We start from the raw sequence: 13,993 nt of genomic DNA, 5'->3' as shown, positions 1-13,993 counted from the left end.
TTTTAAAAAAATGTGACATAGTTCTATTCTTTTTCTCATTTTAAAAATAATTTTTATTTTGAAATAGCTTAAGACTCATGAGAAATAGATGGATCATTTTATTTTTAAGATTTATTTATTTTGGGGAGAGCACAACAGAGAGTGAGTGGGGGAGGGGCAGAGGGAGACAATCATCAAGCAGATTCACCACTGAGCACAAAGCCTGAGGTGGGACTTGATCTCATGACCCATGAGATCACTACCTGAGCTGAAACCAAGAGTTGGATGCTTAACTGACTGAGCCACCCAGGTACCCCTAGGTAGATCATTTTAAAGAAGGAATGCAATAGAGCTTAAGGATCTAGAAATGGATTCCTTTGAAATTACCCAAGCTTATGTAGCCCTTGGAGGGTATAGCCCACCAAATCCCAGTTGGAGGCCCTGCCAGTTACATAACTCTTATTGAACCATTTACTTGTTTTTCATTTTATTTTATTTTTAATTTTTAAAAAGATTTTATTTATTCATGAGCAACAGAAAGAGAGAGAGAGAGAGTGAGAGGCAGAGGCAGAGGGAGAAGCAGGCTCCATGCAGGGAGCCCGATGTGGGTTTCAATCCCAGGACTCAGGATCACGACCTGAGCCAAAGGCAGACGCCCAACCACTGAGCCACCCAAGCATCCCCATTTACTTGTTAATATCCCATTCTGCATCAACCTGATAATAATAACCACTGGGTCTGCTTGTCTACCTTCTCTCAGCTGTTATTGACATCTTGCTCATTCTAGGTCTAGACTAAGTGCTTTGAATAATCCTGAGTCTTTCCTGATGCCCTCAACTCTGATGAATATGAAGTCCTACCTTGGTCTACTTATCTTCTATAGTAAGACTACTGTTTTGCATTATACTTTGGTATTATACTGTTTTGTATATACTTCTTTATGTTTTTGTGCTATCCTCATTGCATAAATATTTACTAAGTTGCTACTATATGTAGGCTCAGATCTAAGGAAACAGCCCAGAACAAAACAAAGTCCCTCCTCTCACAATGCTTCCATAGGTGGGAAGACAGATAATAAGCAAACAAAAACCTATAGCGGCCAGTGGTGATCCAAGCTGTGAAGAATAATGGAGCAGGGTAAGAGGACAGAGACAGGGAGGTGTCGGTAAAAGGAAGGCATGCTAGTTGGATGGGACGTTGAGGAAGACCTCTCTAATGAGGGGACACTAGCCCAATGATTCTGAAAATGTGGGACAGGCAGCATCAGCAGCATTCAGGAACTTGTTAAAATACACATTCTCAGGCCTACCCCAGACCTACTGAATCAAAAATCGTAGTAGTGGGCCCCCCATCTGTGTTTTAGCAAGCCATCCAGGCGATTCTGATGCTGGCTAGAGTAAGCTGGCATTTATACTATCATTTCTGAATTCTTTTAGAGCCTGGTGTAGGGCCTTGCATACATTAGTTGGTCAATGAGTGTCTTTCGTCCGAATGGAGTAGGTACTTTTCTTTCTCAGAGTTGTTGATCTCAGCCTTCATAAGGAATAGTGATGTATGCTATGTGTCACACATCCACGACACCTTGGGTTATACTTGCTTCTCACTTTTCCTTGCCCTCTTGCCATTCTCCTCCTTCTTCCTGATACTATTTCCTTTTTAGTTTTCCTTTTACTTTGTCCTACATATACCATCTCTTTCCTCCTATATCCTCTTTTTTTTTTTAAGATTTTATTTATTTACTCATGAGAGACCCATACAGAGAGAGAAAGAGAGAGGCAGAGACATAAACGGAGGGAGAAGCAGGCTCCATGCAGGGAGCCTGATGTGGGACTCAACCCCAGGACTCCAGGATCACACCCTGAGCCAAAGGCAGACGCTTAACCGCTGAGCCACCCAGTTGTCCCTCCTCCTATATCCTCTAATAAATAAGAGAAAACCCATGTACTTCCCCCTTGATCCACATAACTCTGAAAATCAAATTTGTTTGAAACACAGCCATATATTTCCTACTTGATTTCTTCTAACTGAAAGTAAAATGGTAGTCCTCCCTACATTCTTCATTCATTCACTTGTTTGTTCCTTCAACATCTACTATATGCTGGACATAGTTTTGGGCAAGAGTAGATAAAATCTTTCTGTAAAGAGCCAGATTGTAAATATTGTAGGCTTTGTAGGCCAAGGACTAATGTCCTCAATTTTTAAGATTTTTTTTAAAGATTTTATTTATTGATGAGAGACACACAGAGAGAAGCAGAGACGCAGGCAGAGGGAGAAGCAGGCTCCATGCAGAGCCTGATGTGGGACTCAATCCCAGGACCTTGGGATCATGACCTGAGCCAAAGGCAGATGCTCACCACTGAGCCAATCAGGTGTCCCAAGATTTTTTTTTTTTTTTTTTGAAGATTTTTAAGTAATCTCTTCACCCAATGTGGAGCTCAAATCTGCAACCCTGAAATCAAGAGTCAAATGCTTTACTGAGCCAGCCGGGTGCCCCAGTAATGTCAACTCTTTTTAAAAAAGATATTTAAGTAATCTCTAAATCCACTGTGGGGCTCAAATCAACAACCCTGAGATCAAGAGTTGCATACTCTACTGACTGAGCCAGTCAGGTACTTCAGTAATGTCCTCAACTCTTTTTTTTTTTTTTTTTTTAAGGATTTTATTTATTTCTTCATGAGAGACAGAGAAAGAGAGAGAGAGAGAGAGAGAGAGAGGCAGAGACACAGGCAGAGGGATAAGCAGGCTTCATGGAGGGAGCCTGACATGGGACTCGAACCTGGGACTCCAGGATCACGCCCTGGGCTGAAGGTGGCGCTAAAGCACTGAGCACCCTGGGCTGCCCTGTCCTCAACTCTTGAAGCAACTTCTCTCACCAAAAAGCTAGAAATGGTTTTTGTTTTTTTCTTTTTTCACATTTTAAAATGTAAAAGCCATTCTTAGCTTGTTGGCTATATGTGAATAGTAGGGTTGGGCTGAATTTGGCCCTGGGCTATTAGTTTTTGCTGACCCCTGGTTTTAGCTATGGAGATACAGCATTGACTGGAATAGATGAGCATTCCTTCTGTCATAAAACTTACATTATGGTTGAGGGAGACAAAATAATACAATTATACAATTATATACAAAATGTAAGAAATGCTTAGTGCCATGGGGAAAATGGAATAAAGTAGGGGCATTGGGAATGTAGTGGTGGGAAGAATGTTAAATGAGATGGTGAAGAAAAGCTTCAATGAAAAAGGTGTCATTTGGGAACAGCTGGGTGGCTCAGCAGTTGAGCGTCTGCCTCAATAAAATATAATAAATATTATATTTATTATAAACATAGATATATTTATATAATATATATTTAGAATAAATAAAATCTTTAAAAAGAAAGGTGTCAGTTGAGCAGAGACTAAAAGAAAGTCAAGGAATGATCCATGAGGCTGTGCAGAAGAAGAAGAGTATCCCAGACAGAGGGAACAGTCAGAACAAAGGTTCCTGAGGTCAGAATATACCTGGTGTGTGAAGTGGCCAGCAGGGCTAGAGACAAGAGTGAGATCAGTGTATATACTGATGTCTTGTATGTGTGCATGCATGTGTGTGTGTATTTGTGTAGTGTTTGGGATGTGAGGAGAGAAGCAGCTGTTAAAAAGGGATGTTCCGGGGTACCACCTGGTCCCTGAACTCTATCTCATGTCCTGAGTCTGATCCCATTCTGTTCCCCCCAATTAAACCAGAAAGGATCTGATATCAGCCCCTGTCCAGAGTAATTCCACCTGATTCTCTGCTATGGCTAATCCAGGTCTGTTACTGCTTCTGAACAGAGGCAGGAACGCAGTCTGCCTTGGTTCTAAGGGAGAACTGAAAACTCCCCTAGAACATGCAGGTAACCTTTCAGATTTGAAATGAAGGGAAAAAATAAAGGATTTCCTGTTACAGTTGAAAGGTTCTGGCTTTGAAAGGACCACATTGGAAAGGGTTGGATGTTTTGTTTTCAGGATCTCTACTGGGGGAGGGAAAATAAGCCACTTCCTGGGAAAGGAAGGACCTCCCCTCCACCCCACAATCCGCGTGCATCAAGAGGAAGGGAATGTGGGAGCTGTGTTCTAGGGCATCTTCAGGCATACCGAGGCCGGCTGTGACTTGGGTCCAGGCTCTACCACTTCATGCCTGACTTAGGACACAGTTTCCACCGTGGCTCAAAAGTAGGAGGGCCAAAGGTGCGAGGGGAGGAGGAGACAGCCTTGCACAGTCTTCAGCGGGCCCCTCAGTTGATACGAGTGTCAGGCTACCCGTCTTCTTCGTTTGTATGAACCAAGCCAGTGCCCCCTCCATAGGGGTGCACCGCTGAACCCCGGAGCTCGGCGGGTACCGCTTGGAACGGCCCGTGGATCGACGAGTACTGCCCCGCCGAGGGGCAGAGTTAATGAGGCCCAAGAGGGTGTGTTCTATGATGACATCGACACAAACACGGACTCTGGGAGTCGGGCCTCATTAACTCTTCTCTCTCTGGTGGGCCTGCCTCTCCCATCTTCCAAACCACTGCCCGTGTGAGTTTTCAGAAAGGACAATTCGATTCCCATAATTTTTTTTAAGGTTTTCATTTATTTATTTATTCCTAAGAGACGCACAGAGAGGCAGAGATACGGGCGGAAGAGACGCAGGCTCCCTGTCAGGAGATTCCGGCCGTCTTCAGCTGAGCGTGGGCGCCACGTAACTCTTTCGTGGGGCACCCAGGAACGGAGACCTCCAGCCACAAACGCAGACTCTCCCACTAGTGACATTACCGCAGAGCAGCGAAGGGTTCGCCCCGGTGCAGGGCCAGCCCCAGGGCTGTCGGCGTGGCCCGAGCGAGCGCAGGCACCGCCGCGGCCTACGAGGCCCTCCCCGCTCCTCCCGTGCACCTTTGTGCCACCTCCCGCTCGGCTCCCAGATCCTCGGTACTTCCTCCCTCGGGGTTTCTTTGCCCTTTTGCCTCTAGGAGCACAGACTCGATCGGGCATCTGGAGGGTTATGCTCCCGGCACCTCCGAGCGCCGAACTCCGGGCCACCCCGCACCAAGCTGCGCTCCCAGCAGGCCCCGCGCGCTGCGCTCCCAGCAGGCCCCGCGGGACGTGCCCCCGACAGGCCCCGCGCGCTGTGCTCCGGCGCAGGCTCTGTCCCTGTGCCCGCGCCTGCGCAGGAGGCTCCCGGCCCGCTGTGAGCGCAGGAGGCCGCCTGAGGTAAGGTGAGGTGTCCTTCTAAAAGCCAGTGAGGGAAGTAGGCAGACGGCTGGGTGCCTGCCAGACCCTGGAAAGTGAGGGGCCCTTTGGCCTTGCCTCCCCTCAGAAACCCCGGGCTTCTCACTGCCCGTGCTGTTGCCGACGGGCAAGGTTGTATGAGGGGCGGCCCCGCGGTGGACAAGGGTTAGCAGCAAACGTGGCCTCCGCCCGCTCGATGCCGGGCAACCACGGATGTCCGCAGCGTTTCCCACTGGCCCCAAGCCAGCCCCCTCCCCCAGGAGGACCGCCGTGGTGGCATGAGGCAGGCCCAAAACTTGTCGTAGGACCCCCTGGTGTTTACCCCGCCCCGCATGCTTGACGGGGCAGTACTCGTCAATAGATTACTGTCATCCGTAAGGGCTCCTACATTCTTACATACTTGATAATACACATATAGACTGGTTTGTGACTTAATGCTCCATTGGTTCACCAGCCTTTTCTGCAGGTTCATCAGCAGGTTGAGCAGGCTGTGCCTTTCTCTGTGGTCTTTCTTCAAGACCTTCCAGGAACGGAGATACATCATCATCTCATAAATCGTAAACTCCAAGTCTTTACCAACAATTCCAGTGGAAACATTCTTTGTAGTTAGGTCCTGTTCTGCAGGAAGTGCCTCTCGTAAGGCACGCAGACCGTGTTTAACCAGTTCATTCAAATTGCACTCCATAAACCCAGACATATGTCTCTCCAGGTAAGTACGAGCTGATTGAGAACGGGCTCCAATGGACATGGCTCTACAGTCAAAATAGTTGGCAGATGGACAGGTTCGGAAAATGTGAGGGCCCATATCATCATAACCAGCAATAAGCAGTCCAACACCATACGGTCTCCGGCCATACCGTTGTGTTGGTATCTGGGTCTTGCTTCCAATTAGAGATACAAGACGAGACACAGGAAGTGGTCTGTCAAATACAAATCTGGAATCCAAACACTCCTGGCGCATAAAATTACATAACAGTCCAGCATCAGCAGTAAGTCCCGCAATTGAGATACCAATATGGTTAGCAACATGAAGAATTTTCTTCTGATGAGCGCAAGCTCTGACTGTGCTCTCTTCGGTGCAACCAACACTGCATGGGTTTTTTTATCTCAGACCAACTGTGGCTGAACCTTGTTTGACAGCTTCCATTGCATATTCAATTTGATGAATCCTGCCCTGAGGGCTCCAAACAGTGACGTCATTGTCATACTGGTTGCGAAACGTGATTCCGGCCAGGGTCCTGCTGCTGCCTCTGGCAGAGGTGGTGGCTTCAGGAACGCAGCCTGGGCCTGGGATGGCATCCTGCATCAGGCCCTGCAGGGAGCCTGCTTCTCCCACCGCCTGTGTCTCTGTCTCTCTCTGTGTGTCTCTCAGGAATCAATCAATCAATCTATCTATCTATCTATCTTAAAAGGGTGTTTGGAAAAATGGCTACCTATTACTACCTTTTTATAGAACATAGAGCATTAATTAGAAAGCCTGACCGGTCTATGGAAAGAAAGTTCTAGGAGTATAACATTATTCTAAGATGTTAGAATAAAGTGTTTTTCTACAATATGACTAGCTTTTAGGTGTCATTTTTTTACCTAAAATATGCATAATTGGAGCCTATTGTATTTCACAATCTGGAAGTAATGGTATGCCTGCATACTTGTAAAAAGAATTGTACAAAACTGCATACCTCATTGCACTTTTTTTTTTTTTTTTGTATATTTAGCATATGAAACAGTGACATAGTGGACCTGGCTGTTCTTCTGAGGCAGGATATGGTAACCAAGGCAAGAGACCCCTTTACCAGACCATTCTGCAAACTTTGTTCAGTATCACACAACTCTCCTGAAGGCTCTCGTAGGAAGTCCTACCCAGAGTCTCCTGAGAACACACCTCCTCCTACATCAACAGCTCCATCATCTGGATCACAGCACTCAGGGAAAACCACATCAGGATCTCTAGGGAATGGGATTGCTGGACAAGACTCAGCTAAAACCAAGCAAAGGAAGAGAACAAAGAGCACTGTGGCCTGTGATGTAGAGGCTTAGTGATGCCATTCAGCCTTGCCACATCAGATTGGTCCCTTTTCCCTATTCACAAGTGCCTATGACCACAAGATTGGCACCTTTTCCCAATTCACAAGTGCTTACTGGGGGGATGGGATGGCTTTTCTGGCTTGCTAAGGGACTGTGACTGCAATGTTCCATTAAGGTGATTTCTGTTCCCCTCTTTGGACAAAATAAAATATAAATTTACCTTCTCTGTAAAAACTAAACAAACCATAAAACTTTGATAATAAATGTAAACAGTAGCAAAGTAGATAACATCCAGAGTATCATAAATGTTGGCATTCTAAAATGTTATATCACTCTTAAAAGTAATGAGAGAAATCTAAATAGTTTGAAAACCATCAACATCTATTTTAAATTATATGAATAAACTAAAAGAAGAAAAAAAAAGGCAGATTTTGTCACTCATGCCCTGGAATAGTATCACTTTTATATCTTTGTCATTGTGTTGATTAAAAAAAGAGACTCCTTCTCCCTTGCTAGACGCTGTGTTCCTGATTTACTTCTAGGTCCTACCGCAGGAGTAAGCACATAGTAGATGCTCATGAAATTCTTACCAAACTGAACTGATTTTGAGCAAAAACTATCCTGTTCAAAGCAAAGTCTCCTTAACAAGAATGACCCAGACATAAGTCAACTAGATAACAAAACCTGGGGTATTAGCGTGGGAGACCAAGTCATTATTCTCAGTGTTCAGAAGGGTCCTGAGAGGGGAATGACAGCTATAGATACATGTTTCAAACAAGTATAATTTTTAATTGCTGCCCATGGAATGGGGTCTTCATTTGTTCAGATGACATTATCCCACAGATAATGCTAAGGGAAAAACACAGCTGATTGTCATATTGTTTAAGAAAAAAAGCAAATGAGTAAAACAGTTATGAAATTGTTACTAACATATTATCTTTAAAAAATTAGAAATGTGTTATGGGTAGATTTTTTTAAAAACCTAATACAAAAACCTAAAAAAATATTTTCTAAAAGTGGTCTGAGGTACAAAATGTACTTTTCACTTAAAAATCTGCTGGCTTTGTGGTGCCTGGGTGATGGCTCAGGTCACGATCCCCAGGTCCTGGGATCAAGTCATACGTTGGGCTCCCTGCTTAGCTGGGAGCCTGCTTCTCCCTTTGCCTCCCACTCCCCCTGCTTGTGTTCTCTCTCTCACTGTCAAATAAATACATAAAATATTAAAAAAAAAAAAACCCTGCTGGCTTACATGGGGTGCTGTGTAATGCACATACATTTTGTTTCAGCCTGGAAGCTCTATGGATAAGTAGATGGACAGAAATTCCTGAGTCTTGGGATGCCTGGGAGGCTCACTGGTTGAGCATCTGCCTTCAGCCCAGGACGTGATCCCAGGGTCCTGGGATTGAGTCCCACCTTGGGCTCCCTACATGGAGCCTGCTTCTCCCTCTGCCTCTCTCTCTGTGTCTCTCATGAATAAATAAATAAAATCTTAAAAAAAAAAAAAAAGGAAAATGAAACTCCTGAGTCTTAGTTTTGCAAACGCAGTAATTGCATAGACCTTCAGTCTAGTTAAAAGAGCTGAAACTAAAACAACCAGCAAGCCACTCATTTCAGTTCCTATATGGTGCAACATTTTGGCTCACCGCACACACTCCACAGGGTTGTTATGCAGCATGGGAAGGTTTACAAAAGTCAAGACTCATCTTCTTCCAGGAACTAGAGGGCTAAATATTTACAAATGTAAAGAGAGACTGTATGCCTGAGACCCTCTTAAAGGGAGGAGTGGTTGACTGAGAGGGTCTTTTTTTTCCTTTCTAGGTTTACACTGAAGATATATTATGGCAAAACAAATGATGAAAAATGAAAATGTGTCCAACTGGTTGTTTGGACAGCAGCATCAGCTGGCTAGTTTGGCTCATCTGCAGAGCATTTTCAGACTGACTCTTCTGTCTTTGCATCAAATCCATCCATTACCACTGTCTTGTAATGTTAGGGCTCACCACAGACCTTTCCTGCTCTCTCTGAGTCTGAGCAATTAGGCCCAAAAAGTGAATTTCTTCTTTTTTTAAGGTTGTATTTTAAATTAGTGGTACTACTCTCCATTGTGGTTATTTTTTGCCAAAATTTCTATAGAAAAAAAAAACTTTCTTTTATAAATTATAAAAATAATGTTTAACTGTTATAAAAAATTCAAACATTCAGAAATGTATATTATAAAAAGGAAACTTCTCCTTTCCCCTGTATATTCCATATTCAGAGGTAATTTGGGATTTATATTAGGAACATAGCCTCTGGAGTGCATGTCCCCATCTCTTCCACTCTTATTGGAAGACCCTGGGTAGGTTCCTTGACCTTGTGTTTTAGTTTTTCTCATCTATAAAATAGGTACAATTTTCATAGGGTTGTTGTGAAAGTGCCTGTAACAGTGCTTGGCACGTAATAAGCATTAGATTTGTGATAGTTATGATTATTGGTAAGACTATAAGCACATACTGTGTTACTTAGAGTATAGGATTAGCTGCTGTAATAGGAAACCCCAAATTACAGTGGCTCAAACAGCACAGAAGTTTCTTCCTCTTTCGAGAAACAGTTGGAGGAGTGGGCAGGTAGCCTCCGTTCCATGAAGTTTCATCTCCTTGGAGGGATCCTTGTCCATATCCAAGTGTTATCTCTGGGGTCCAGTAGCAGGAAGGGAACAGAGGAAACAAACGACAACTAACTTCTTTTGAAGGATGTGACCACTTAGTTGTATGTATCACTTCTGCTCACATCCCATTGGCCAGAATTTAGACCCTCTGCCAAACCCAGCTAAAATAGAGGCTTTGGCTGTCGATGTATATGCAGGATTGGGCTAGATTGCCCACTGGGATCTTCATACCCACCCAAGCTAATGTAGTCTTTAGCTGCCCACTTACAATGGACAGGAGTGGCAGAAAACCAGAATTCTCATTCTCATTCTTTATTTTTAAATGAAATAAAGCAGAGATACTGAAAACGACTAGCAAGCTTTGCTCCACACCTTTTCTTTTTTTAATGGTATTATTTCATGCATATTGCTTTATGTGTAGATTTTTCTCTTAGCAGTATATTGGGTAGGTCTCCCTATGTCAGTATACACATACCTCATTTATGTTGCCTGTCAGCTCCTTGTGTTCCAGGAAATAGAGGTCTTACAACTCACTGAACCAAGCCTTACTGATAGGCATTGAGATTGGTTTTGATCTTTGCTCTTACAAAGCTTCCACGTTCATCCTTTTATGTAGGTATTTTTGCAATTTTTTTGCTAGCACTTCTATAATGTAGGTTTATAGAAGTGAGTTGCTAAGGAAAAGGCATGTAGGTTTAAACTTCATTACATACTACAAAATTCCACTCTGAAAATATTGTGTCAATTTGGGCTCAATAATGTCTTCTTACCTACATAGGAGAAATCTCTCCTTTATAGAGACAACTATTTCCATGTGACAACCTCGGGGAGAGGGGCTGTAGCAAGCACCCCTACCTCACCCATAAATGACAGTCTTGATTTATAGCTGGCTCAGTCTGAAGGTATGGAAAAGGGACAAAAAGGAAGAAGAAACCTGATATTTATTGGGGACTAGGTATTATTATCCTTACTTTATATGTATGGAAGCAGAGGCACAGAACTGTTAGTACTTTGCCTGGTTCACCTAGCTAGTCAGACCTCACTCCCCACTCTTTGCTACCTCTTTTTGGAAGCTTTCCTCATTTTTTCTTCTCTTATTAGAATTATTGATGTATTACTTACAGTACAATTCACCAACCTGAACTATGCAATTTGGCAAATTTTAATAATTGGATACAATCTTGTAACCCCCATCACAATTATGCTATGCAAATTTTCCATCACTCCAAAAAGATCCTCTGTGTTTTGTTTTTTTACACAATCAATCTCAGTCTTCCACCCAGCCACTTCATCTCAGTTTCCTCATTTGTTAAATTGGCTAATAATAGCACCTACCTTCTGTGGTTTCTGTAAAGGTGAAGTTATTGCATGTGAACTACTAAAAACAATGCCTGGTGCATTAAACATGAGTGTTGTGTTTGGTATTCTACTTTCACCATCATCTTCATCACTTGTTACTATGTACCTGATAAGTTAGCTAAACTGGATACCATTGGCATTCTGAGATTTTATTGCCCAGTGCCAAAAATAACTCTCCAGATCATACACAGAATAGGTAGCCTCAGGAAAATGGGGGACAAGAGCTATTATGGGGCAACTGCTCTTGATTTGGAGACAAAGTTTCTAATCCCCCCCCCCCCCAAAAAAAGTTTCTAATTCATGGAAAGAGCTCCATGGATTGGATTTTTTTTGCAGATTTACAGTGCGTTGTCCCCTTTCATCACAGTGGGGAAAACTTTGGCAATGGGGCAGGAGAGGTATAGTGCTACACTAGCCTGCTAAGAGTGTGAGCAAATACTGTTCCAATCCATTAGTTTCCACTAAATCTCCAAACATGTGGCCCTCTTTTTTTTTTTTTAAATATATATTTTTTAATTTTTTTTTATTTATTTATGATAGTCACAGAGAGAGAAGGAGAGGCAGAGACACAGGCAGAGGGAGAAGCAGGCTCCATGCACCGGGAGCCCGATGTGGGAATCGATCCTGGGTCTCCAGGATCGCGCCCTAGGCCAAAGGCAGGCGCCAAACCGCTGCGCCACCCAGGGATCCCACATGTGGCCCTCTTTGAATGGTGGAATTACATTAACACAGCTTCTTGAGTGCCTTAGATTGCATGGCACATTGTTGCAAAACTAGACATACTTTAAAGCTAACTTGAAATCATTATCTTTTGCAATGCCCAAGATTGTTAAAGTAGCTGCATTACATTTCCACAGACCTCCAACATTTCCTTCCTTCCTGGCCAGAATTCTTGACTCACTTCTCAAAGTGTTGGCTGACCAGGGCAATGTGCCACAGCAGCCTGGGAGGAAGCTCCACAAAGCTGGAAGGCAACACAGGACATCTGGTCTGGCCTGGCCCGCCGCATAATGCTTTCAACAGACTGCTGTCTAAACAAGGCTTGAGCCCCTGGGCTCACATAGTGTCTACCCTATAAGCAAAGACAGAGAGATGGACAGAGAAATTACAGGTGAAAATTATTTATTCATAAAGAAGAGAGAAGAAAGAAAAGAGGCAACTAAAACAGAATTGTAGTTCATTACAGGGAGGTTTTTGAAGCTCCTGGAGCTTTTTTTTATAAGTTCTGTGAGGGATGGGTCTTACTAACCTTTGTGAGCTACTCAGCAGAAAGGCACACCGTGGGTTCTGGGTGAGCTCTCTTCTCCCTTGGAAGCACTTCCGATAGACAACCTTCCCCTTCCATCTGCAACAATCCCCAGGATACTTGTCGGGCACTCTTCTTTGTATCCCCTCTGCATGCTGGTGTCCTCTGAGATCTCTCCTCTTCCACTAATGTCCCTTTTCAAATGATTTCATGTCCTCTGCTGGTTTAAATGTCCTTGTTTGTGTTGTGAATCCCCTAAATCTCCAACTCCAGCCCAGATTTCTCTATTGAATGCCCAGTGGACATTTCTATTGCTGCCTCATATTTATCTTAAATTCAACATTTCCCAAACTGGAAATTGAAATTCTTACCTGCAAATGTGCTCTTCCACCTAACTCCTCATCTAGATCCATGAAACCATCTTTCCCTACTTGTTCTATCTAGAAACCCAAGTCTTCTTCAATTTCTCTCTTTCCATCTTGCCCCCATGCTTAATCAGTAATAATAATCATAGCTAATACTGATTTAGAAGGTCCTATATTCCAGACATTATACTAATCCCTAATATTTTAATTTAGTACACCAATTATATGAAGTAGGTACTCTTAGCTGCATTTTGTAGATGAGGAAACTGAGACACCGATTGTTTGCTCAAGATCACAGAGTAAATAGTGTAACTGAAAGTTGGATCTGTTTAATTCTAAAGCTTGAGTTCTTCATTGTCACCTTGCACCACTTTTGATCACATGTACTAAACACTTTTCACTTCTGCATCTTTCCAGCCCCCTGTCCTGGACTGGCCTTTTGGTACTTGTATCATTTCTCACATGGACCACTGCTACCCCCTATTAATGTCTGTAGCTCCTAGCCCGCACCTTCATATTGCCAGCATGGTGAGTTTAAAAACTTTTCAATGGTTTGGTATTGTTTGTAGGAGAAAGCCTGACCTCCTAAGCATAGCAAAAGGAAAACAAAACCCTTCACCCAGATTTTTGCCATCATCTCTCTACTTGCCCACAGAGTGCCTGGCACAGAGCTCCTAAAACCCTGGGAATTTCCTAGGTGATAAGAGCCATAAAGATCTCTTTTGTTATTTATAATAAGATCCTTTCAACCACACTGAGTTTATATTAATAAGGTGACTTTTTGAGAGCCTGAAGTTTGAGGGCTGGATGTGAGGGCAACCAGCTATAACTAGAGTTGGAAATTCAGTCCCACCTCTAGACCTCTGGCAATGGGGCTAGAGGTTCAATCAATTACCAGCAGCCAATGATTTAATAAATTGTATCAACATAATGAAGCCTCCATTAAAATTCCTAATTTAGCACTCATTCATTCATCTGAACACTTATTTGACACTTGCCCTGAACATGCCTTATGTTAGACATTTGGAGAGCTTCTGGGTTGGTGGAGGGGTTGAGAAGGTGGCCTGCTCAGAGGGCATGGAAACTCCATGTCCCTTCCTCCATACCTTGTTCTGTGCATCTCTTTCATCTGTCTGTTCCTGAGTTGTAT

At 43.5% G+C, this 13,993-nt stretch overlaps 2 long non-coding RNA genes and 1 pseudogene across 2 annotated transcripts in view; 1 reads left to right on the top strand and 2 right to left on the bottom strand.

Moving 5' to 3' along the window:
• LOC144311769 (uncharacterized) overlaps positions 1–13,993 on the bottom strand; it is a 37,222-nt gene that overhangs the window by 10,026 nt on the left and 13,203 nt on the right. The window lies entirely within an intron of this gene.
• LOC144312084 (uncharacterized) lies at positions 5,089–7,743 on the top strand. Its single transcript, XR_013377527.1, has 2 exons — positions 5,089–5,183; positions 6,917–7,743. It is a non-coding gene; the product is annotated as an uncharacterized LOC144312084 (long non-coding RNA).
• On the bottom strand, positions 5,558–6,519 carry LOC144312083 (proteasome subunit alpha type-1 pseudogene; annotated as a pseudogene).

This window comes from Canis aureus, chromosome 4 (assembly GCF_053574225.1).
Source record: "Canis aureus isolate CA01 chromosome 4, VMU_Caureus_v.1.0, whole genome shotgun sequence".
NCBI classification, from domain to species: Eukaryota; Metazoa; Chordata; class Mammalia; order Carnivora; family Canidae; genus Canis; species Canis aureus.
Note: the sequence above shows the minus strand (reverse complement) of the source record. Positions and strands in the feature narration are given on the sequence as shown.